Genomic DNA, 24,032 nt, shown 5'->3' with positions numbered 1-24,032 from the left:
TGCTCCCAGGGTCCTGGGATCAAGCCCTACATCAAGCTCTCTGCCAGCAGGGAGCCTGCTTCCTCCTCGCTTTCTCTGTGCTGTTCTGCCTACTTGTGATCTCTCTCTCTGTGTCAAAGAAATAAATAAAATCTTTTAAAAATCATATATATATATATATGATAGGGAGGCACCTAGGTGGCTCAGTGGGTTAAGCAACTGATTCTTGAGTTTGGCTCAGGCCATGATCTCAGGGTCCTGAGATTGAGCCCTGAGTAGGGTTCCAAGCTCAAGTGAGAGTCTGCTCCAGATTCTTTCTCTCCCTCTTCCTCTCTCCCTACTCGTGTACGTGTTCCCTCTCTTTCAGATAAATAAAAATCTTCTAAAAATAATAAAAATATAAGCATAGGAAGACACCTAGAAGAAAATGTAGCAAGGTGTGAATTCAGAGTGGTTGTATTTTGGTAGGAATATCCTATGTAATGGTTTTCTTTCAACTGTTCCATAATTTCCACTGGATAATTATTTTTTTAACAAGCATGTTTTTTTAAAAAAATCACAAATAAGGGCGCCTGGGCGGCTCAGTTAGTTGAGTATCTGCCTTGGGCCCAGGTCATGATCCCAGGGTTCCTGGGATGGAGCCCTGCATCCAGCTCTCTGCTCAGCGGGGAGGCTGCTTCTGCCCCTCCCACTCCCCCTGCTTATGCTTGCTCTCTCTGTCAAATAATTAAATAAAGTCTTTTAAAAAATAAAAGTCTAAAAAATAAAATTAAAAATTAAAAAAATCACAAATAATAAGAAACTTAGGAAAGATAATAAATAGAAACCGTTTTGGAAGAGAAACAACTGGAGCCCTGAGAAAACTATCGATTTGCTTGGAAGAAGAAGCCAGCGGGCCCCAGGTTGCAGCTAATGTCTGAGCCTGTATTTCATTTCATCTATTTTGAGAAGAAGCCAGCGGGCCCCAGGTTGCAGCTAATGTCTGAGCCTGTATTTCGTTTCATCTATTTTGACGCCATCTCTCTTATTCCTTTCCTTTATTTCTCTTCTCTTTTCCTCTTAAGGTAGGTGACATGATACATTATAAGAGAAAGACCATTTCATATAGCAGAATGAACATTATACTTTAAAGCCAGACAGACTTGGATTTGAATCCTGATATCACCATTTATTCAGTCCAAATCCAGCTTTAAAGATTCATCAGTGATTAGAGACAGACAACAATGTCTGCCTTTACGCAATGTATATTCTAGTAGGGGAAGACCATGGAAAGACCATGGAAGGCCCTGGAAAGACCTCTGGATCAAAAAATACCTGCCCAGTAGAATGATTTCCTCTGGATCAAAAAATACCTGCCCAGTACGATGATTTCGGTGCACAAAATTATGCTAAGAAGGACTTGGCCTTTTGGATCAAAAAATATCGGGGCACCTGGGAGGCTCAGCGGGTTAAGCCTCTGCCTTCGGCTCAGGTCATGATCTCAGGATCCTGGGATCGAGCCCCGCATCAGGCTATCTGCTCCGCAGGGAGCCTGCTTCCCACTCTCTCTCTGCCTGCCTCTCTGCATACTTGTGATGTCTCTCTCTGTCAAATAAATAAACAAAATCTTAAAAAAAAAAACTTCTTTTAAAGTGCAAATGTCAAAAAAATAAAATACAATAAAGTGCAAATATTGGGGACACCTGGGTGGCTCAGTCTGTTAAGCATCTATCTTTAGCTCTGGTCATGATCCACAGGGAGTCTGCTTCTGCCTCTGCCCCTCCTCCCACTCGTTCTCCTCTCTAGAAAAAAAAAAAAAATGCAAATATCCGTGGGTAGAGTACATCATCTATTAGACTAAACAGTCCTTTATATATTAGCATAAATTAATCCATCTTTTTTTCTGTCATATATCTTAAGTGCTAAATTAGAGTCGTGCTTTGCAAGAATAAACATTTTAATTACAGAGAGGACCAGTAGGTAATATTCAGGAAGGGAAGACTTGCGTGGGTTTCAGAGTAGGCAGGATGCCTGTCCTGTGACAACAGTAACTTAGGAAGGACACATTGAGAAAAGAACAATGATAAGATTCTGGAAACAAATCTTACCCTTAATACAATATTGAGTTTGTCTTGGGGAAAGATCCAACAGTCTTCCCAAGTTTAGGAACAACATTTCTTCCTTCTCTTTGCACCCAAGTCTTTTTGAGAGTCCTTATAACCTGGATATTCCAGATTCTGGAACATAGAGGGATATGTCTGTGGTCTTCCCAAATCCTTCTCATTGTCAAATACTTCTTTTTTTTTTTTTTTTAAGATTTTATTTATTTATTTGACAGACGGAGATCACAAGTAGGCAGAAAGCAGGCAGAGAGAGGAGGAAGCAGTCTCCCTGTTGAGCAGAGAGCCCGATGCTGGGCTCTGTCCTAGGACCCTGGGATCATGACCTGAGCCAAAGGCAGAGGCTTTAACCCACTGAGTCACCCAGGCGCCCCTGTCAAATATTCTTACTAGAGTATACCATCTCCCCCACAAATGAGTAAGGTATAAATAAAGAAATAGTAAGGGGCACCTTACTCTTTATTTATTTTAGATATAAAGAGAGCAAGAGTGTGTGGGGGGTGCGAGAGTGGTCTGGGGAGGAAAGGAGAGGCAGAGGGGGAGAGAGAATCCTAAGCCAACTCTATGCCCACACAGAGCCCCCCATGGGGCTCGATCTCACGACTCTGAGATTGTGACCTCACCAAAACCAGAGTTGGGCACTTAACTAACTGGGCCACCCCATGCACCCCAATAAATAAATTTTAAAGAAAGAAAGAAAGAGTAACAGTCCCTTGAGGTACAAACGCCAGACCTCTGCTTATTCGGTAGCTTGCCTCTTGTTCGCATATTTAAGTGAAAGTTCACTAAGGAAATTTGAGCTCTGCAGGTGGCAGTATTCTGTCACTTACACTTGAGTCTCCACATCCTCTCTCTGGTTCAGCCTTTCCCTCATCCACAGCGATCCCGCTGTTCCTCTTTTTCTGAAATTGCACAATGGAAGGTTGTAAGGGTTGAGTTCTAGGACAGTCCCCGGCCCCTCCTGTTTAAGGAGCCACAACAATAAAAAAGAATGCAGGTCAAAGAAAGGTCTATTGTAAGGACATAGGGGATTTTTTATTTAATTTTTTTGTTTTTAGGATTATATTTATTTATTTGGCAGAGAGCCAGCAAGAGAGGGAGCACAAGCAGGGGGAGTGGGAGAGGGAAAAGCAAGCTTCCCAGTGGGGCAGGGAGTCCGGTGCGGGGCTTGAGCCCCGGACCCTGGGATCTTGACCTGAGCCAGTGGCAGCCAATACTGAGCCTCCCAGGTGCCCCAGGACGTAGAGGAGTCTTAAAGGAAATACTCAAGAAGTACAGCCCAGCCTCATGAGAACTGGGGAGTCAGTTCTCTGACAGGGTACTGTGTGTGTATGTGTGTTGCAGTCCAGGTTTGTCAAGCTTCATATTCTCTTTTCTGGGCTTTTTTCCCCGGAGTCTGATCCACTGACTTGCATCTCTCCTCCTCCATGCTTTCTCTGCTGACTCACGGCCCCTCTGCTGCCGCCATGTGCAGCTTGCAAGTGGCATTAGCTCGCTGCTGCCCCAGCCTTGGCCCAGACTCAACAGAACCTCAGGGCCCCGCTCCTTGTAACGAACTCAGTAAGACTCTGGAAGTCTGAGTGGCTCAGCTTGCGTCGGTGTTTCTCGTGGCCCAGGTAGGACCTGTCCTTAATCAGTGTTTCATTATTACCTGTGTTCTCGTTACCTGGGCTTACACAGTGGACGTGGGGTGGGAGGTCAGAAGAGTCTGTGTATCTTGTGAAGACTCATTGCGCTTCGGTTTTACCTGCGGGTAGTATAGTTGGTCTCACCTCCTAACACCAGCAGTTACTACCAACAAGTACTTGTACTAAGCACTGTGTATATTGTCTCCGTTAACTCTTTCTTTTTGATACTTTTTTTTTTTAAAGATTTATTTATTTGGCAGAGAGAGACGGCAGGAGAGGGAACACAAGCAGGAGGAGTGGGAGAGGGGGAAGCAGGCTTCCTGCAGAGCAGGTAACCCAATGCGGGGCTCGATCCCAGGACCCTGATATTATGATCTGAGCCAAAGGCAGAGGCCCAACCCACTGAGCCACCCAGGCAACCCTCAATATCGCTATTCTCATCCCCTTTTTGCGAGAGGAAAGTCGAAGGAGGGAGGTAAAGTCACTTGCTGAAGGTCACAAAACTCAATGGCCGGGCTTTGATCCAAGGTTCCTGATGCAGAGCCTGTGCCTTCTCCTGCTTTCCCACACCAGCCCAATCGTTTCATCGGCCGTTCCTGACAACTGCCATAAATTAACCCTGCCACCTACTTCCTCAGGCTAAGCTCTCTCATTTTGGGGGTAATAGATTGTTGTTGGTGTTTTGTTTTGTTTTGTTTTTAAGATTTTTATTTACTTGAGAGATAGAGAGAGAGAATGGGAGAGAGCACAGAGGCAGAGGGAGAAGCAGACTCCTCTGAGCAGGGAGCCAGATGCAGGATTCGATTCCAGGTCCCTGGGATCATGACCTGAGCCGAAGGCAGACACTGAACCGACCTATCCACCCAGGCGCCTGGGGAAGTAGATCATTTGCGGGAAGGGGAATACTGACCAGTGGGTTACAAAGTCCACCCAGTAACATTGTTGCCCAGTTGTTTCCAGTCTGTGAAAAAGCAGTGTTCTTGCCAGAACACATGGGGACAAGGGAAGGTTGCGCTCTCTCTCTCTCTCTCTCATGTGGAACCATCCTCCAACTCCAGAAGCAGTCCAAACGGACACTACACTTTGCCATTTATATAAGTCATTGTTAGTGTTCAGTAATAGCTCGGTGCTTAGCACCTGGCACAGTACCTGGTGTGTGGTGGGATGATCAAGAAACTTTCTCGCTGCCGTGAAACTGAGCTGGCCAACTTTAGCTTATAGCCTCTCATAAAATCGAAGCCAAGGGTGAGCAGAGCTGGTTTACTATTACCCAAGTGTCTTCCTCCATTTGAGTGGCTATAACAGAATGCCAGCGGCTGGGTGGCTCAAAACCAACAAGAATTTATTTCTTACAGTCCTGGAGGCTGGGAAGTCCAAGATCAAGGTGGTGGCAGATTCCTCTCTGGTTCACAGAGGGCTGGCTTCTTGCTGTGTCCTCACATGGCAGAAGGAACAAAAGTGCTTTCTTGGGTTACCTTTGTAAGGATACAAATCCCATTTGGAGCCCTCATAGGCAAACGTCTCAAAGGCATCATCTGTAGTATCACATTGGGGGTTAGGATTTCAGCGTATGAATGGGGGGGGGGTTGGAGGGTGGTGACACAAATATTCAGATTTTTAAAAAAAGATTTTATACATTTGAGAGTGTAGGAAAGAGAGAGGTCGTGAGCAGGGAGGAAAGGTAGAGGGAGAAGCTGTCTCCCCACGGAGCAGGGAGCCCGATGTGGAACTTGATCCTAGGACCCTGGGATCATGACCTGAGTGGAAGCCAGACACTTGACCGACTGAACCACTTAGGCGCCCACAAATATTCAGACTTTAGATCCAAGTTACTATTGAAGGGAATCATAACAGGCTAGCAACCTTTGGAATACATGATTCTGTTAAAAAAAATTTTAATGGGAGAAAGTAGCATTATTAAGACAGTTAATGGAGGGGCACTTGGGTGGCTCAGTCAGTTAAGCATCTGCCTTTGGCTGGGGTCATGATATCAGTCATGATCTCCAGGTCCAAAGATCAAGTCCTGTGTAGGGCTCTGTGCTCTGTGCTCAGCGGGGAATCTCTCTCTGCCCCTTCCCCTGCTCAGGCATTCTCTCTCTCTGTATCAAATAAATCTTTTTTTTTTTTTTAAGATTTTATTTATTTATTTGACACAGAGAGAGATCATAAACGGGCAGAGAGGCAGGCAGAGAGAGAGGAGGAAGCAGGCTCCCTGCTGAGCAGAGAGCCTGATGCGGGGCTCGATCCCAGGACCTGAGATCATGACCTGAGCCGAAGGGAGAGGCTTTAACCCACTGAGCCACCCAGGTGCCCCTCGAATAAATCTTAAAGAAAAAATTTTTAAAGACAATTTTAAATAAAAATAAGCCTTCCAAACTTTAAAGGTTTTTTTTTGTTTTGTTTTGTTTTAAGATTTTATTTATTTATTTGACAGAGATCACAAGTAGTCAGAGAGGCAGGCAGAGGGAGAAGCAGGCTCCCTGTTAAGTAGAGAGCCCAGTGCGGGGCTCTGATCCCAAGACTCTGGGATCATGACCTGAACCGAAGGCAGAGGCTTTAACCCACTGAGTCACCCATGCAACCCAAGCCTTCCAGACTTGAAGCTTAGAGATGATCCCAGCGGAGATGGTCACCTGGACCATTACATCTATTCCCCAAGGTGTATCTTTTCAGGTCCCTAACACATTACTGCTGCCACTGGCATGTTGGCCTCTAAGAGGCACTGTTTCCCCTCCAAGGCTGGGAACCAGTGGCTGTGAATCAGGTACACAGCTCAGCCTAACTAAAGCTATCTGCTAGGAGATGCCACAGGGAAACATACAGAGAGTAAGAGTGATGTCAGCCAGTAAACTGGTTATTAGGAAAGTTTGTTGATCCTCTGCCTGCAGTTCACGGGGTCCCTGAATTCCTGGCTCGTGGACCGTTGATGAAGATGGGGCCCTCCTTACTCCCACATCCAGCAATCATTTCTCGTGCTCGGTGCTAGGAGCGGGGACAGAAGAAAATGCAAGACCCTTCTCAGAGCCAAGTCTAGTGGGAGAGAGGGGTAGTCATCTAATTTCCGTAAGACCCAGCCAAGAGTCAGGGCAAGGGAGAGGTCCTGACAACCTTCCTGAAACCCACCCTCACGGAGCCTAGTTTTTGGTTTAAAATCAAGGATACTTCCCTTCAGAGGTATCTGGTTGTCAGGGTCGTGAGTTCAAGCTCCGCATTGGGCCTGGAGCTTAATTTAGAAAAAAAAAAAAGAATACTTCCATTCAAACAGCACCTGTTCCCCCGCAGCAAGGGGTAGCATTTCAGCACACAGCATGGTCCTAACTTAATTCTCTCGATGCCCATACTCCATAATAGAGGGTCCATTTGTGTTACATACACATTTACCTTTATTATGAAATAATTTCTATTTTAGATACAATTGGCCAAAAAGCATCTATCAATAGTAATAGTAATAGCTAATTCACTCAATTAAGATTATGTCTACATTTTTATCCTCAAGACTTATTGTCACTTCAGTATTTAATATTAAATAATAGTCTACTTTCATTAAATCCAATTCCACTTGAAACAAATGCCAATAAGTTTGAAAAAAACAAATATATTTTAATTTTATAAAATTTATATTTGACAAAACTAAGGAAGGCCCAATCCAACATTTTCCTAAATTGATTTGTTAGACTATAGGATTAGAATTAAGCTAACCTAGGGGTGCCTGGGGAACTCAGCCAGTTAGGTGGCTGCCTTTGGCTCAGGTCATGATCCTGGGATCAAGGCCCAAGTTAGGCTCCCTGCTCAGTGGGGGGCCTGCTTCTGACCCTCCTCCCCACTTGTAATCTCTCTCTTTCTCTCAAGTAAGGAAATAAAATCTTTTTCTTTTCTTTTTTTTTTTTTTTTTTAAGAGTTTATTTGACAGAGAGAGACAGCGAGAGAGGGAACACAGATGGGAGAGGGGCAGAGGGAGAGGGAGAGGCAGGCTTTCTGCTGAGCTAGCAGTCCAACGCAGGGCTCACTCCCAGGACCCCAGGATCATGACCGGAGCCCAAGGCCAACACCCAACCTACTGAGCCACGCTGGCGCCCCTAAATAAAATCTTCATTAAAAAAAAAAAGATCTGAGGCGCCTGGGTGGCTCAGTGGGTTGGGCCTCTGCCTGGGCTCAGGTCATGATCCCAGAGTCCTGGGATCGAGCCCCACATCGGGCTCTCTGCTCAGCAGGGAGCCTGCTTCCTCCTCTCTCTCTCTCTCTCTCTGCCTGCCTCTCTGCCTACTTGTGATCTCTGTCTGTCAAGCGGATAAATAAAATCTTTAAAAAAAAAAAAAAGATCTGCAGTCAATTAAGCCGACTGTGCTCTTTGTCTGTGGGGGCCCAGTGTGCCATGGCCTCCTCGGTACTCTATGCAGCCTGTTGATTGTATGGGTTTCCATAGGGACCTTGGAGACAGCCCTTTCAGTGGATGCTGAGGTCGGACCTTATGGCTATCTCCAGTTTAGGCTGCAGACAGGTATGTGGGGTGCCTTTGGAAACCCCCAGGGCACAGTAGCCAGGGTCCACATTCGCCAAGTCATCATGTCCATCAGTACCAAGCTGCAGAACAAGGAGCCTGTGATCAAGGCCCTACAGAGGGCCAAGTTCAAGTTCCCTGGCTGCTAGAAGATCCACATCTCCAAGAAGTGGGGCTTTACTAAGTTCAATGCGGATGAATTTGAAGACGTGGTGGCTAAAAAGCGACTTATCCCAGCTGGCTATGGGGTAAAATATATCCGACCATGGTCCCTTGGACAAATGGAGGGCTCTGCATTCCTGAGAACCTGGCACTATCCCATCCTGTCATATTCATGCCCACCAATAAATCCAACTTCCTGTCAAAAAAAAAAAAAAAAAAGAAGGGGCACCTGAGTGGCTCAGTTTTTAAGTGGCTCAGGTCATGGTCCCAGGGTCCAGGGATCAAGCCCTCCATTGGGCTCCCTGCTCAGTGGGAAGCCTGCTTCTCCCTCTCCCACTCCCCCTGCTTGTGTTCCCTCTCTCGCTGTGTCTCTCTCTGCCAAATAAATCAATAAAATCTTAAAACAACAACAACAAAAGAATTTTGCTAACCTGTAATGATGCTCTATTGAAGAAATGTGAATGAATCCTCATTCTTCAGTTTGGTAATTGTCTTACATGTTACAGATTTTTAAAAAAAATGTTATAGACATTACCCCAGGTCCATTCCTTCACCCTAACCTGGTTATGAGTGTGTGATGTTATCTGGGGACCGGAGGGTCATATGTTATATACATACTTGTGTTACGTATATAACATATTGTTATTATGCTCTTCTCCAATCAAATACATTTCCACTTACGCGCTTGGGTATTTGTTTTCCACATTTCCCTTCTGCTGTGAAGGTTATTAGCTTTCAGTTTCCTTTGCTGTACGTAATAGTCCTTCCACTCTTACCTTGCTACTTGTGACCTAATGTAGGTCTTCAGTAGTGGCCAACTTTTATTGAGCACTTACTGTATTCTAGGCACCGTGCCCAGAACTTTGCATATTAGCTAATACAGCCTCATACGCATTCTGTGGGGCATTCTGTGGGGCAGGCACTATTTTTATGCCTATTCTGTGATCATTTGGCCAAAGAGAGTTTGGGATTCAAACCCAGTCTGGCTCCAGAGTTTATAACACTAGAGAAGAATAAACAATACTGCCTCAATATCCAGTTTTATTAGAGTAGCTTAAGTTTAAGAGGAAGTGAGATCTTCAGAGAATGTCCAAAGTACTCACCTGCAAATTATATTTTGCTGCATATATAACCTCTTGGAGATCATTTCCTCCAACAGAAAATAGAAATAATGGAACTGACCTGGTCAGACTTCTTTGAAGAACCAGTGAGTGAGATGTGTTTGTATCATGTATATGTGTGCTTGTGTGTGTGTGTGTGTGAAAAACCGGACACAGTGCCTGACATATATGGAGTGTTCGCTTTTCTAAGCACTATTCCTGTGCTCAATTAGTGGTAACTATTGCTACTATTATCCACGAGTTCTATAGACAGCAGAACTTCTGATACCTAATGCTCTTGTCGATGTGGAGAACCCTTTATACTCATCCGGTCCTCACAACCCTCTTCCACAGGGCTTGTCCACTGCCTTTCTAAGGACCCTGCCCGTGCGCCTCCGGGAGCTCCGTAAGTGGCAGTAGAAGCAACTTTCTAAGGGCTTTCCCCTCTGAGCCCCGGCGCCTCCCTCCTCCGCGCCCAGACTCCTTTCCTCCCCGCCTGCTCCCGGCCCAGAGGGCCTCTCCCCGCAGGCCTACTGCTGGCAGGAGTATACTCTCCCCACCTGGCAGTTCTGACCAGTCCAGGCTGGATTTTTTTTTTTTTTTTTTAAATGAGCTTTACAGCTAATCAGCACAGGGAGACAGACTGGGCACAATTCATAGGACAATTCACAGGGAAGTACAAAGGTGACTTAACTTGACTCTGGTCTGTAATTCCTGATTTCCGTTGAAACGGTAAACAGAATGCCTGTGGGGCCTGCCTTCGGGCTTCCACTCTGAGGATAAAAAAATTTACATCACACTTCTGCCTCCAGCTTGCTTGGGGTGGGCCTTGACCCCCCAGGGAGCCTGAAAGTGCAAGCCCAGAATTTTGTGGGTGTTGTTTCCTCCAGTGGGCTGTTTGCATCTCTGAAGAACTCCAGGTGGGGACATCAGGCATTTAAATGTACTACCCAAGACCCTCCCCTCCCTCCTGGGGGATTCCCCTCTGGGCACTTCCTCCCCCAATTTTACAGAGTTTTGGAGATCTCAATGTAGGACTAGAGATAAAATACAAATAAAATTTAAAAAATCATGAAGAAACTAGAGGGAGGGGGTGCCTAGCTGGCTCAGTCAGTAGAACATGGCACTCTTGATCTCGGGGTTGTGAGTTCAAACCCCACGTTGGATGGAGAGATTAACAGCAACAACAAACTTAAAAAAAAAAAATTACAGAGGCGTATGTGTTTTGCCTAAGATTCAAAATTTACTTATCAAGAGAAGCATTTACTCCGAAATGGACAAAGGATAGTTGCCAACAAATGAAAATATATTTAGGTTAAAATTATCTTTAAAAGTCAGAAGAAAATGAAATGACCTTGAAAACATCTTATGAATCAAATGAATAGCAAAAGAGGGGAAGCAATTACGAATTAACGGTGAGTTATGATGCAGCTGCCTAAGTTGTTAAGGAGACTGACTCCCTGCTTTCTGTCTTCCTCCTGCCTCCTCCTCTCTTCTTGCTGTGGCGGGTGAAATTTTTAAGAAGACTTCGTCTGTTTTCTCTCTGGGCTAACATACCTCAGTACCTACCCCTTGCCCCAATTGCCCGGAGGATAAAATTCAGAATATCTGATTTATTACAGCCCCTCAGACTTCAAAACTGTCCCTCCCCAACCCCACAGTCCTCTGCTCTTCCCCAGGGCCTCTCCTAAACCCCAGCTTCTAGACTAAGTAGCGAACAGTTCCTGAATGTTGTTCTTACCTCCAGAAGTCTGCCTCTGCTTACCTCCACCTGGACCACTTCCCATCCACAAAACTGACTCCTGCGCCTCCTTCGGGTTTCAATTTAGAAGACCCCTCCCCGGCCCCCTGCGTCTGGCGCTCCCCTGTCCCTCTCCCACAGATCTTACCCCCACAGTGTTCCTTGGGCCTGACCGCTCAGCTGTACACCCAGTGAAGCGGACCTCGGGAGGGCTCAGTCTTCAGGAGGCCGAGAACCTGTTTTGTCTGTTTCATGGGCCTACACGCAGTTCAGTGTTTGGCCCTTGTGGACATTGAGTTAATATTGTCGAAGGGAAGGATGGAGGGCTGCGGAGACCAAGGGAAACTGCTGACCCAGCAGTGCTGTGGGTGGACGGCTGAGAGGTGGTGTCTTTTGGGCTGCTGGCTGCTTCCTCACACCTAAGTGCCCCCAGAGCCTGGTTTTCATTACTGGTCCACAAATAGCTTGAAATGCTGAGAAACCGGCTTCTGCCCACGGAACCTTGCACCACCCTCAAGTCTGCTCCTTTGTTGATGTATAAGAAGAAGTACTGTCAGGAGGAAGAGACTCCTTGCCAACACTTTCTCACCCTATAGGAAGTTAGGGGGAACCCATATTACAATCGGGAGGTTGCGCGTGGGAACCCCCTCCCGGAGGAGGATCCAGGACCTCCTCTGGGAACAAGGAGGAAACTCACTCCTTTTTTCCTTCCACTTACTAAGTGCCTACTCTGTTGGAACAAAAAAAGGTGAGCGACTTTCGGGCCTCTGGATAATGCTGGAATTGGAGCCCAAGTTTGTTCCCTGGGCTCCTTTCTTTTTTAATCCTTGCAGGGTTGATCAACAACCCTCTTCACTTTCTTCTGAGTCTGTAGGTATATTTACATATTCAGTCTGGTTATGGTCCAGCTTTACCTCATGGAATCGTTTGGAAGTCTCTTTGGGGTGACTTGAGTTATCGCTGCTCCGTCTGATGCCAATCTGATTTCCAAATTCCAGGGTGGGCGGGTGCCCAGGGCCATACAGGACATTAATTACCTTGCTGCAGCTTCCATATATAATCCTACTAATGAATCCATACATCACGCTTTCCCTATGGTACGGCACACAGGAAGTTCTAAAATTCAGCATTTGCAAATAAATATTGGAAATGCTAGATCACAAGGTTGTCGGGGAGGAAAAAAAAATTTTTCTTCTACTCTCTTAGATTCAGTTGTTGGGAGCCTTTGAGCTAAACTGACAAAAGACAGATAAGCAAGAAAAAAAAAAACCAAAATTAATCATGTGTTTTTATTAATGTATATACAGAACTTCACAGAAAATGTGCATCAAAGGGGCAGTTAGAATTTGAGGTTTGTCCTATACCATCCAGATGGAGGAAGGGCACTTACTGGAAAACAAAAGACTTCATAAGGGAAGGAGAGGGGAGCAAAGCGGGCATTTGTGGGAGAACACATGAGTTTTGGGGAAGATTCATGGGTCCATATCAGTACAGACCAGAGAGATGGTAGTTTTGTGACAATGTCTGTTTTGGTGTGTTGACTACTTCTCAATGTCTCTGGTGATGAGACGCAATCTAACCTCATTGTTCTGTGACAATTTGGGTTTGAGTTCTTTTAGGAGGCTCTGCTTTTAGACCTATAAAGATTTCAAAAAGTCACATGCCTTCTGCTAAAATAATTTTTATGCCACAGTGGCATATTGTGGACCCCTTCATGGTCTTTTTTTTTTTTTTCTCTAGAATGTTCTAGCGGGTAGAAGATGATTGGATAAAATTGTTCTCCAAAATTATATCAGCATATATATTCGAGTCCAAAAACTTTGTTTGGACTCGAATATTGTTTACTCAATAAGATCCCTTTTAGCAAATTAAGGGGCATAAGAAAAATATTTGAACCAAATGGTTTAAAATTATCAGTCCAGGGGCTCCTGGGTGGCTCAGTGGGTGAAAGCCTCTGCCTTCGGCTCAGGTCATGATCCTGGGGTCCTGGGATCCAGGCCAGCATAGGTCTCTGCTAAGCAGGGAGCCTGCTTCTCCCTCTCTCTCTCTCTGCCTGCCTCTCTGCCTACTTGTGATCTCTGTCTGTCAAATAAATAAGTAAAATCTTTAAAATTATTAGTCTCATTTTATTTAATCTCCCCCCCCCTTTTTTAGGTGTGCCTTTAATAAACTCTAATAGTATATTTTTAGCATGCTTCTTTGGACAATGAAAAGAAATAATCTTGGGGTTCCTATCTGATCGGGGGGTCATAATTTCAAGCTCCACATTGAGTATACAGAGTACCTTAAAGAAAGAAAGAAAGAAGAAAGACAGGGGTGCCTGGGTGGCTCAGTGGGTTAAACTCTCTGCCTTCGGCTCAGGTCATGATCCCAGGGTCCTGGGATCAAGCGCTGCATCAGGCTCTCTCTGCTTGACAGGGAGCCTGCTTTCCCCTCTCTTTCTGCCTACCTCTCTGCCTACTTGTGATCTCTGTCAAATAAATAAATAAAATCTTTAAAGAAAAAGAAAAAGAAAGACAGAATCTCATTCAAAAAATACTTATTGTACCAACAGTATTTTATTTGCTGGGAGTTTTGTTTTTAGACCTGATTTTGTGAGATACCGAAAGTGGACAAGAAAACTAAATACAGGCTTAAAAAGACGATTGCTTGCTATTCCCAAGGGAGAAGAAGTGAATGAAAAATCTGGCAAAGCAGCCATCAAAAGAGAAAGGGACAAGCCAAGGGTGAAGCTGTGATTCCCCAGAGCTGCTGACTTGCGGCTGAAGAGGCAGTTAGGTCCATCAGGGAGACATACTGAACAGCTGCAAACCAATGCAGCGGAACTCCTTTTTGTGAGAAACGGGACACAGAGCTAGTGGTAGCTAAGTTTCCTTGGTAGCTATTGGGTTCACAGAATAACCTTATCTCAATGAAGCCTAAAAATGGAAATTCTGGAATTGTGGGACCAGGTTAGAGATCTTTGACCTGAGCTGGAAACTGCTGAATTAGAGAATTCAGGGTTGAGGAGATAAGAGGAGGGAAAAGTAACGTGTTCTTTGAGCAGTTATCTGTTCTTTTTATACTCTGCGCTTTCCATACATCATCTAACTTAATTCTTACAACAATGCAATGAAGTACTAGCATTATGTTGGCTCTGCAGAGGAGGAAACAAATTACGTAACTATTCTTTTTTTAGATATTATTTATTTATTCATAAGAGACAGAGAGAGAGGCAGGCAGAGGTAGAGGGAGAAACAGGCTCCCGTGGAGGAGGGAGCCCGATGTGGGACTCGATCCCAGGACTGTGGGATCATGACCTAAGCCGAAGGCAGACGCTCAACCGACTGAGCCATCCAGGCTCCCTGTAACTATTCTTTTATTGAACACTGATTTCCTGTTTTTGTCTATGGTGAATTAAACATCTCCCATTCTTAGTATACATGTTTCTGTTTATGTTGATTTATTTGCATATTTTAGTAGATAATGCAAGATTGCTTTTCTGTATTTGCTATGAGTATGACTAGAAAAAAAAAAAAACACACACATGAAAACTTGGAAAGAGGGGCGCCTGGGTGGCTCAGATGGTTGGGCGTCTGCCTTTGGCTCAGGTCATGATCTCCAGGTCCTGGAATCAGGCCCCGAGTTGGGCTCCCAGCTCAGTGTCCCCCTGGGAGTCTGCTTCTCCCTCTCCCTCTGCCTCTCTGCTTGCTTGTGCTATCTCTGTCTCTGTCTCTCTCTCAAGTGTATGAATAAAATCTTTTAAAAGAGAAGAAAAGAAAACTTGGAAAGAAAGAAAAGTGCTAACAGTATTTGCCTTTGGTCATGTGACTGTTCCTACATTTCCTACATTTCCATACAGAGCATGGATTAGCTAAAATCATAAATTTATGAATAATGTGATACAGCATAGATCAGAGTAACATAGCCTCATAGCTTAAGGGAATATTCATGAGATTCTTTCCTAAAAGCAGTAACTACAAGAGAAAACATCTCTATGTAAGCCATGACATGGACATAAAATCTAAAATATTATATATTACGTTGTAGTCCACAAAGTAATTGGATTACATCTTATAAATGCTTTTTAAATGCTGATAAAACCCAAGCGCCCCATGATGGGTGGTTTTGAACAACCTGCCGGCATCTCTGAGACTCCGTTTCCTCTTCTGTAAATGGAAATAATGATTCCCATTGTGCAGCTCTTTGCGGAGGACGGGTTCCCAACCAACTGGAGAGGGTTCAAAAAGGATAGGGGGGCGCCTGGGTGGCTCAGTGGGTTAGAGCCTCTGCCTTCGGCTCAGGTCATGATCCCACGATTCTGGGATCGAACCGGCATTGGGCTCTCAGCTGAAAGACCCCTCCCCTAGAAGATAGGATAACTAACCGCTTGTTTGCTTTTCTGTGAACCGCTGGCTTTTAGGCATAGATTAGGTTATTAATTGGGTTGTTAATTGCTTATTAATTGCTCTTTTGCCTTTCTGTAACTGCTTGGCTTATAGAAATAATAGAGACGCCATGATGGCATTCCTAACTTCCCCCTTCTTGTTCCCCCTTCCCGCCTCTCCCTTCGCGCGCGCGCGCGGGTCCTCAGAACCAATCAGCAAACTCCAAGTATGCCTTTTTCAAAGTTCAAATTGTCAACCAGTCATTTGCGCCCCACCCAAAACTTGTTTGTACCTTCCTATATAAGACCCTGCTTCTCTCCAGTCGGTGTGCTCGGTTAGCTGGAGCTGCCGACCACCCGCCGGTACCTGCGTGACAATAAACCTCTTGCTGTTTGCATCCAGTGGCAGTGTTGGATTCTTGGGTAAGGGGATCCGCGGGTCTTTCATTTGGAGGTCCCACCGAGATTTTCGGACTCCTGCCCACGGATCCAACTGACTCCCACCGGGAGGTAAGCTGGCCAGCATTTAAATTTTAAGAACTGTGTGTTTTTGTCTCCTGTCGGTATAAGGTTACATTCCCATATGGTCTGTTCTGGGAGGGTGTCTGACCCATGTGAATCGGAAGAGTGCCTGATTGTATGAATGTGTTCGTGCGGCTCCACGGCTTCGGCTACGGAGTCTGAGTGGGCTGCACCCTGATTCTCGCGGAACGTCATACGGCATAACGGTCATCTACTCCTTGGAGTAGCCTGGTCCGGGGCTTATACGGATAGACCTTAGCCAAGACGCTCCTAAGCTCCCGCGAGGGACGCGAGCAGGACAGCACCTGAAAGATCCCCCTCCCCTTGTCGGCAACATCGTACATCGGGAAAAAAAAAAAAAAATACTAAGGCCAATAGCTCTACCTTTGTCTCCTGTCTCGTGTTCCCGTGTTCTTGTTTGTCTCTAGTCTTGTGGGGCCTCTGTTTGACCTATACTGCAGGTAGCGGTATAGTGTTTGTACAACAGCGTGCGTTGTTGGATTGTATTTGTAGGCAGCTTGAGAAGGAGCTGACGAGCTCGGACTTCTCCCCTGCCAACCCTGGGGGACGCTCCAGGGTGTCGAGGGGCCCAATTTTTTGGAGCCCCTCATTTGTCCGAGAGATATATTCGTTTGTCCGTTCCAGAGGAACCCCTCGGCCCTGGACGGAATTTGTCCACCGCAGGGAGGTCTCGAGGCTCCTCTGGGCCGGTGGAAATCTTGCTTTCGGTAGCATACCGAAACCGCGCAGCGACCTTTTTGTTGATTGTTTTGTGCGTGCTGTTCATTGTCCTTGGTGTTTTCTTTGAGTCTAAAATGGGGCAGACTCTCACAACCCCTCTGAGCCTCACTCTAGGTCACTGGAAAGATGTTCGGATCCGAGCCAACAACTTATCAGTGGAAATTAAGAAGAGGAAATGGCAGGCTCTCTGCACCTCTGAATGGCCCACCTTCAAAGTTGAATGGCCTGCAGAAGGAACTTTTAATATCAATATTATCTTGCAGGTCAAAGGGCGAATCTTCGAACAGGGACATCGAGACCAAACACCGTACATCGTAGTCTGGGAAAGCCTGGTCAAAGAGCCCCCTTCGTGGGTCTCTCCCTTTATTCCCCCTTGCCCTCCCTTAAGCCCTTCGGCGCCGCCCCCGCCGCCTCCAACTCCCACTGACCCCTCCAAACCGCCCACCTCTTCCAACCTTTACCCTATAGTCCCTACTGAATCTCCCTCGTCCAACAACGATTCCTCTCTGCGACGCCCCAGGCAGGTCCTCCCTCCCGAGGAATCCCCTTTGATAGACCTCCTAACCGAGGACCCTCCACCCTATCATCCTCCTAGGCGGGCATCCGGCCCCATGGGGGAATCAGATCATCCATCTCCAATCGCTGGCAGAGTTAGAGGCCGGCAGAGACCAGAACAAGGGGAGACTTCTAAGCTCCTTCCCTTGTGCCAAGGGAGGGAACCAGGGAGCCTCCAATATTGGCCCTTCTCTGCATCTGACTTATATAACTGGAAGTCTCATAACCCTTCCTTCTCACAGGACCCTGTGGCCCTAACCGCCTTAATTGAATCTATCTTAGTTACACATCAGCCTACTTGGGACGATTGCCAGCAGCTCTTGCAGGCTCTTCTCACTACAGAGGAGAGACAGAGAGTCTTTTTAGAGGCCAGAAAGAATGTCCCAGGGGATGACGGAAGGCCCACACAACTTCCTAACGTGATAGACGAAACCTTCCCTCTGACTCGCCCTGACTGGGACTTCAATACAGCTGCAGGTAGGACCCACCTACGTCTTTACCGCCAGTTACTCATAGCAGGCCTCCATAATGCAGGGCGACGCCCCACTAATTTGGCCCAGGTAAGACAGGTGACTCAAGGAAAGGAGGAATCTCCAACCGCCTTCCTAGAGGGGCTTAAGGAAGCTTACCGCAGGTATACGCCTTTTGACCCAAATAGTGACGAACAGAGAGGAAATGTCTCCATGACATTCATTTGGCAGTCGGCTCCAGATATTAGGAACAAGTTGCAGCGTTTGGAGAACCTACAAGATTTCTCCTTGCAGGATTTATTAAAGGAGGCAGAAAAGATTTTTAATAAACGAGAAACTCAGGAAGAGAAGGAGGAACGGCTTAGGAAGTTGCAGGAAGAAAGAGAAGAGAAACTAAGGAAGGAAACGGAAGAGAAGGAAGAGAAGCGTGAGCGTAAGCGAACCAAGGAACTTAGTAAAATCTTGGCCGCTGCAGTGCAAGGCAGTCAGGGCTTAGAGAAGGGAAGGCCAAACAGAGAGGGAGACATAAGCAGGCTCCGGATAGAACGGGACCAATGTGCCTATTGCAAGGAGAGAGGACATTGGGCCAAGAACTGCCCGAGGAATCCTAAGAGGAACGCTAAGCAAGTCACAAAACTTACGGCTTTAGATGAAGACTAGGGGCGTCAGGGTCAGGAGCCCCCCCCTGAACCCCGGGTAACCCTAACCGTCGGGGGGCAACCAATCACCTTCCTAGTAGATACAGGGGCTCAACACTCCGTTTTGACCAAGAACCCGGGGCCACTCAGTAACCGGATGGCCTGGGTTCAAGGAGCCACTGGAGGGAAGCAATATCGCTGGACTACGGACAGGAAAGTACACCTGGCCTCAGGTAAAGTTTCTCATTCATTTCTTCATGTCCCCGATTGCCCATACCCACTTCTGGGTAGAGACTTATTAACCAAACTCAAAGCTCAGATCCATTTTGAACCACAAGGGGCCACCGTAACCGGCCCTAATGGAACTCCTCTACATGTCCTCACCCTACAATTGGAAGAGGAATATAGACTACACGAGAAGCCCTCTCAACCTCAGAGGGACATAGAGTCCTGGCTCACATCTTACCCGGGTGCCTGGGCAGAAACAGGAGGAATGGGATTGGCTATCCAGCAGCCCCCCATTCACATACAGTTAAAAGCAACCGCCGTTCCTGTCAATGTTAAACAGTACCCCATGTCCAACGAGGCCCATCAGGGCATCAAGCCACACATACGGCGGTTACTAGACCAGGGTATTTTGACCCCATGCCGGTCTCCTTGGAACACCCCTCTGTTGCCCGTCAAGAAACCCGGCACCAATGATTACCGGCCAGTTCAGGACCTCAGGGAGGTCAATAAGAGGGTAGAAGACATCCACCCTACGGTGCCCAACCCTTATAACTTACTTAGCACACTGCCTCCAACCCATTCCTGGTACACCGTCTTGGACCTCAAGGATGCTTTCTTCTGTTTAAGACTGAGTCCGCAGAGCCAGTCTCTCTTTGCCTTTGAATGGAGGGACCCAGACTTGGGAATATCAGGTCAGCTAACCTGGACTCGGTTACCGCAAGGGTTCAAGAACAGCCCAATGCTGTTCGACGAGGCTCTTCACCAGGACTTGGCCGACTTTCGGGTAAGGCACCCCTCCCTGATCCTGCTTCAATACGTCGATGACATCCTGCTGGCAGCCACCAACGAAGAAGACTGCCGGACAGGTACTGGGGATCTCTTAACGACCCTAGGCCAATTGGGGTATAGAGCATCTGCCAAGAAGGCCCAGATTTGTCAGGTTAGGGTCACCTACCTGGGCTATGAACTATATGATGGACAACGGTGGCTAACGGCTGCAAGGAAGGAGACTATTTCTAACGTTCCTGCGCCTCAAAACCATAGGCAATTGCGGGAGTTCCTGGGAACAGCGGGCTTTTGCAGACTATGGATCCCGGGATTCGCAGAGATAGCGGCCCCTTTAGATCCATTGACTAAACAAGATACTCCTTTTGTTTGGACTGAGCAACAGCAACAGGTGTTCCATCATATCAAACGAGCGCTTCTTAAATCTCCGGCATTAGGCCTGCCAGACATAACAAAGCCCTTTGACCTCTTTGTTGATGAGAAACAAGGCTTCGCTAAAGGGGTCTTGACCCAAAGACTCGGGCCTTGGAGACGCCCCGTCGCCTACCTTTCTAAGAAATTAGACCCCGTAGCGGCTGGCTGGCCACCATGCCTAAAGATGATTGCGGCAATTGCAGTCCTTATCAAGGACGCCACCAAACTGACACTGGGGCAGCCCCTAACCATACTAGCTCCACATACAGTGGAGTGTTTAATCAGACAACCACCGGACCGCTGGCTGTCAAACGCCCGCCTGACTCATTACCAGTCCCTCCTCCTGGACACGGACAGAATCCAGTTTGGGCCTGTAGTGACCCTTAACCCTGCAACCTTGCTGCCCACTCCTGGAGAGACGCCGCCATTACATGACTGTCACCAGATCCTTGCTTGAGACTCAAGGGACACGGCCCGATCTGACTGATCAGCCTATCAAGGATGCAGACCTGACCTGGTACACAGATGGCAGCAGCTATCTACAAGATGGAAAGCGACGGGCAGGGGCGGCCATCACGACTGACTCTCAGCTTGTATGGGCCAGCGCGCTACCAGAAGGTACATCAGCACAACGGGCAGAGCTGATAGCTTTGACCCAGGCCCTCCAACTGGCAGAAGCTGCTAATTGTAGAGCCTGTGCTCAAGTCAATCCTGGTAAGACTGTTATTGGACCAGGTGTCCGGGCACGCGGACGGCGACCTGGCACACACTGGGAAGTTGACTTTACCGAGATTAAACCCGGCATGTATGGATATAAGTATCTCTTAGTATTTCTAGACACCTTTTCAGGATGGACGGAAGCTTTTCCTACCAAAAAAGAGACAGCTACCATGGTTGCTAAGAAACTACTAGAAGAAATCTTCCCAAGGTATGGTATGCCTGAGGTGCTAGGGTCCGACAACGGGCCTGCCTTTGTCTCCCAGGTAAGTCAGTCGGTGGCCAAGCTGCTGGGGATTGATTGGAAACTACATTGTGCTTATAGACCCCAGAGTTCAGGGCAGGTAGAGAGGATGAATAGAACCATCAAGGAGGTTTTGACCAAATTACTGCTTGAAACTGGCTCTAAAGATTGGGTGTCGCTCCTACCTCTAGCACTCTATCGGGCTAGGAACACCCCAGGGCCTCATGGCCCGACTCCCTTTGAGATTCTCTATGGTGCTCCACCCCCCGCTGTCACATTCTTTGCCCCCGATATCTCCGCTCATGCCCCCTCCCCCTCTATACAGGCCCACCTACAAGCTCTGCAGTTGGTGCAGCAGGAAGTCTGGAAACCCCTGGCAGCCGCCTACAAAGAGAAACTCGACACCCCGCTAAAGCCACATCCCTATAAAATAGGAGACTCCGTCTGGGTTCGCAGACATCGGGCCACAAACCTTGAGCCCCGCTGGAAGGGACCCCACACCGTGCTCCTGACAACACCCACAGCACTGAAGGTCGACGGAATTGCAGCCTGGATTCACGCCTCCCATGTAAAAGCAGCACATCCAGAAGAACAGACCGAACCCCTTCAAGATTTGGGATGGACCGTCCAACGCTCCCCAAATCCACTAAAGATAAGACTCATGCGTCGCTAATCTTTCTCCTTGTTTACTCCTTCCTCCCCTTTGGGGACCATAGTCCACATGTCCCCAAACAATTGACATGGCAAATATGGTCACAGACGGGAGAAGTTGTCTGGTCCATAACGGGCCTACACGCACCTAATAACTGGTGGCCTAATCTTACTCCTGACTTCTGTCAGCTGGCAGCAGGCCTTGAAACTTGGGACATCCCAGACAAAAGTCCCAACGAGTTAAATGTTAGCAATTCACCCTGTCCGAAGATGCGTGACTTTGGGTGTGCTTGTCCAAATGCCCGTTGTGAATTAGCCCACCATGATTTTTATGTTTGCCCTAAAGATGGCAGGAGTCGTGCCCAAGCCTACAAATGCGGAGGATATTTAGAATATTTTTGTGCTGCATGGGGTTGTGAAACTACTGGGGACGCTTACTGGAATCCTACCTCATCCTGGGATCTCATAACCGTAAAACGAGGGTTCACAAAAACATGGCAGCGGGGCAGATCAAATACAGCCTTTGCCTCTATATGCCCCAGTAGTGATACCAGGGGACCAATGAGTGTAGGACTATCACTCCCATTAGTCATAACATTTACCTCCTCAGGAAGACGATTTTTAGATTGGACCTCTGGACGTACCTGGGGTCTACGCTGGTTTCTATCTGGTAAGGATAGAGGCGTTATTTTTAAAATAAAATTAAGAATAGAAGATCCCCAGATACGCCCCGTAGGACCTAATTTAGTTTTACCAGACTCTAAACCCCCCGCGCCCGCCAGACCCCACCAGCCTACCAGACGCCCTCTTACCGCTAGCCCCCCAAAGCCTTCGGCCAGCCAAAGCTCTGTACAGACGTCCCCTGAATCAGAGGCCCTATCAGCCGGAACTGGGGACCGACTCTATAATTTAATTCTAGGAGCCTATACGGCCCTCAATTATTCTAATCCTGATTTTACTGAAGACTGTTGGCTCTGTTTGGTTTCAAGCCCCCCCTACTATGAGGGGATAGCCATTGACGCTAATTATACCAACCACACAAGTCCCCCGAGTGCCTGCAATTCCCAGGGACATAGACTCACCCTTTCTGAAGTATCTGGTCAGGGACTATGCATAGGCCCCATGCCCAGCTCACATCAGGCGCTATGTAACACCACCATTTCGAAGATCCACCCCGGTAGCTATTATTTAGCAGCTCCCAATGGGACATATTGGGCTTGTAGCACCGGCTTGACCCCTTGTATTGCTGCCCAAACTTTAAATGTCACCGCAGACTATTGCATATTAGTTCAACTCTGGCCCAAGGTAACTTACCACAGTTCGAGTTTTGTCCTTGACTTCTTTGAGCAGGGGCAAATGTCTCGATACCGGAGGGAGCCTATATCCATGACTATAGCCTTGCTATTGGGCATCGGGGGAATAGCAACAGGTATTGGAACAGGGACTTCCGCCTTAATCCAAGGTAATCGACTCATGCAGCTACAGGTTGCTATGAGCGATGATTTAGAAGCCATAGAAAAATCAATCACAGCCTTAGAAAAATCCTTGACTTCCTTATCAGAGGTTGTACTACAGAACAGGAGAGGACTAGACCTTTTATTTTTAAAAGAAGGAGGGTTATGCGCAGCTTTAAAAGAAGAATGCTGTTTTTATACCGACCATACCGGGGTGGTCAGAGAAACAATGGACAAGCTAAGAGAGAGATTAGCCCAGAGAAAAAGAGATTTTGAATCACAAAAGGGCTGGTTTGAAAATTGGTTCACCCGTTCCCCTTGGTTCACAACCTTAATATCCACCCTCATGGGGCCCCTTATCATCTTATTACTGATTCTGTCAATTGGCCCTTGCATCATAAATAGGCTTGTCCAATTCACTAAAGACCGCTTGTCCATAGTTCAGACAATGGTACTAACACAACAATATCAACTTTTAAAACGATCTGAGTCCAGGACAAGCTTAGAGCAGGAACAAGACGAATGGATATAAGATTCTATCCATGATAAAGAAAAAGGGGGGAATGAAAGACCCCTCCCCTAGAAGATAGGATAACTAACCGCTTTGTTTGCTTTTCTGTGAACCGCTGGCTTTTAGGCATAGATTAGGTTATTAATTGGGTTGTTAATTGCTTATTAATTGCTCTTTTGCCTTTCTGTAACTGCTTGGCTTATAGAAATAATAGAGACGCCATGATGGCATTCCTAACTTCCCCCTTCTTGTTCCCCCTTCCCGCCTCTCCCTTTGCGCGCGCGCGGGTCCTCAGAACCAATCAGCAAACTCCAAGTATGCCTTTTTCAAAGTTCTAATTGTCAACCAGTCATTTGCGCCCCACCTAAAACTTGTTTGTACCTTCCTATATAAGACCCTGCTTCTCTCCAGTCGGTGTGCTCGGTTAGCTGGAGCTGCCGACCACCCGCCGGTACCTGCGTGACAATAAACCTCTTGCTGTTTGCATCCAGTGGCAGTGTTGGATTCTTGGGTAAGGGGATCCGCGGG

The 24,032-nt window shown here is 47.0% G+C and overlaps 1 pseudogene; it reads left to right on the top strand.

Moving 5' to 3' along the window:
- Positions 1-8,026: 8,026 nt before the first annotated feature.
- Positions 8,027-8,146, top strand: LOC132009514 (small nucleolar RNA SNORA70; annotated as a pseudogene).
- The last annotated feature ends 15,886 nt before the right edge of the window (positions 8,147-24,032 follow it).

This window comes from Mustela nigripes, chromosome 1 (assembly GCF_022355385.1).
Source record: "Mustela nigripes isolate SB6536 chromosome 1, MUSNIG.SB6536, whole genome shotgun sequence".
NCBI lineage: Eukaryota > Metazoa > Chordata > Mammalia > Carnivora > Mustelidae > Mustela > Mustela nigripes.
This window is presented reverse-complemented; position numbering and strand designations above follow the sequence as displayed.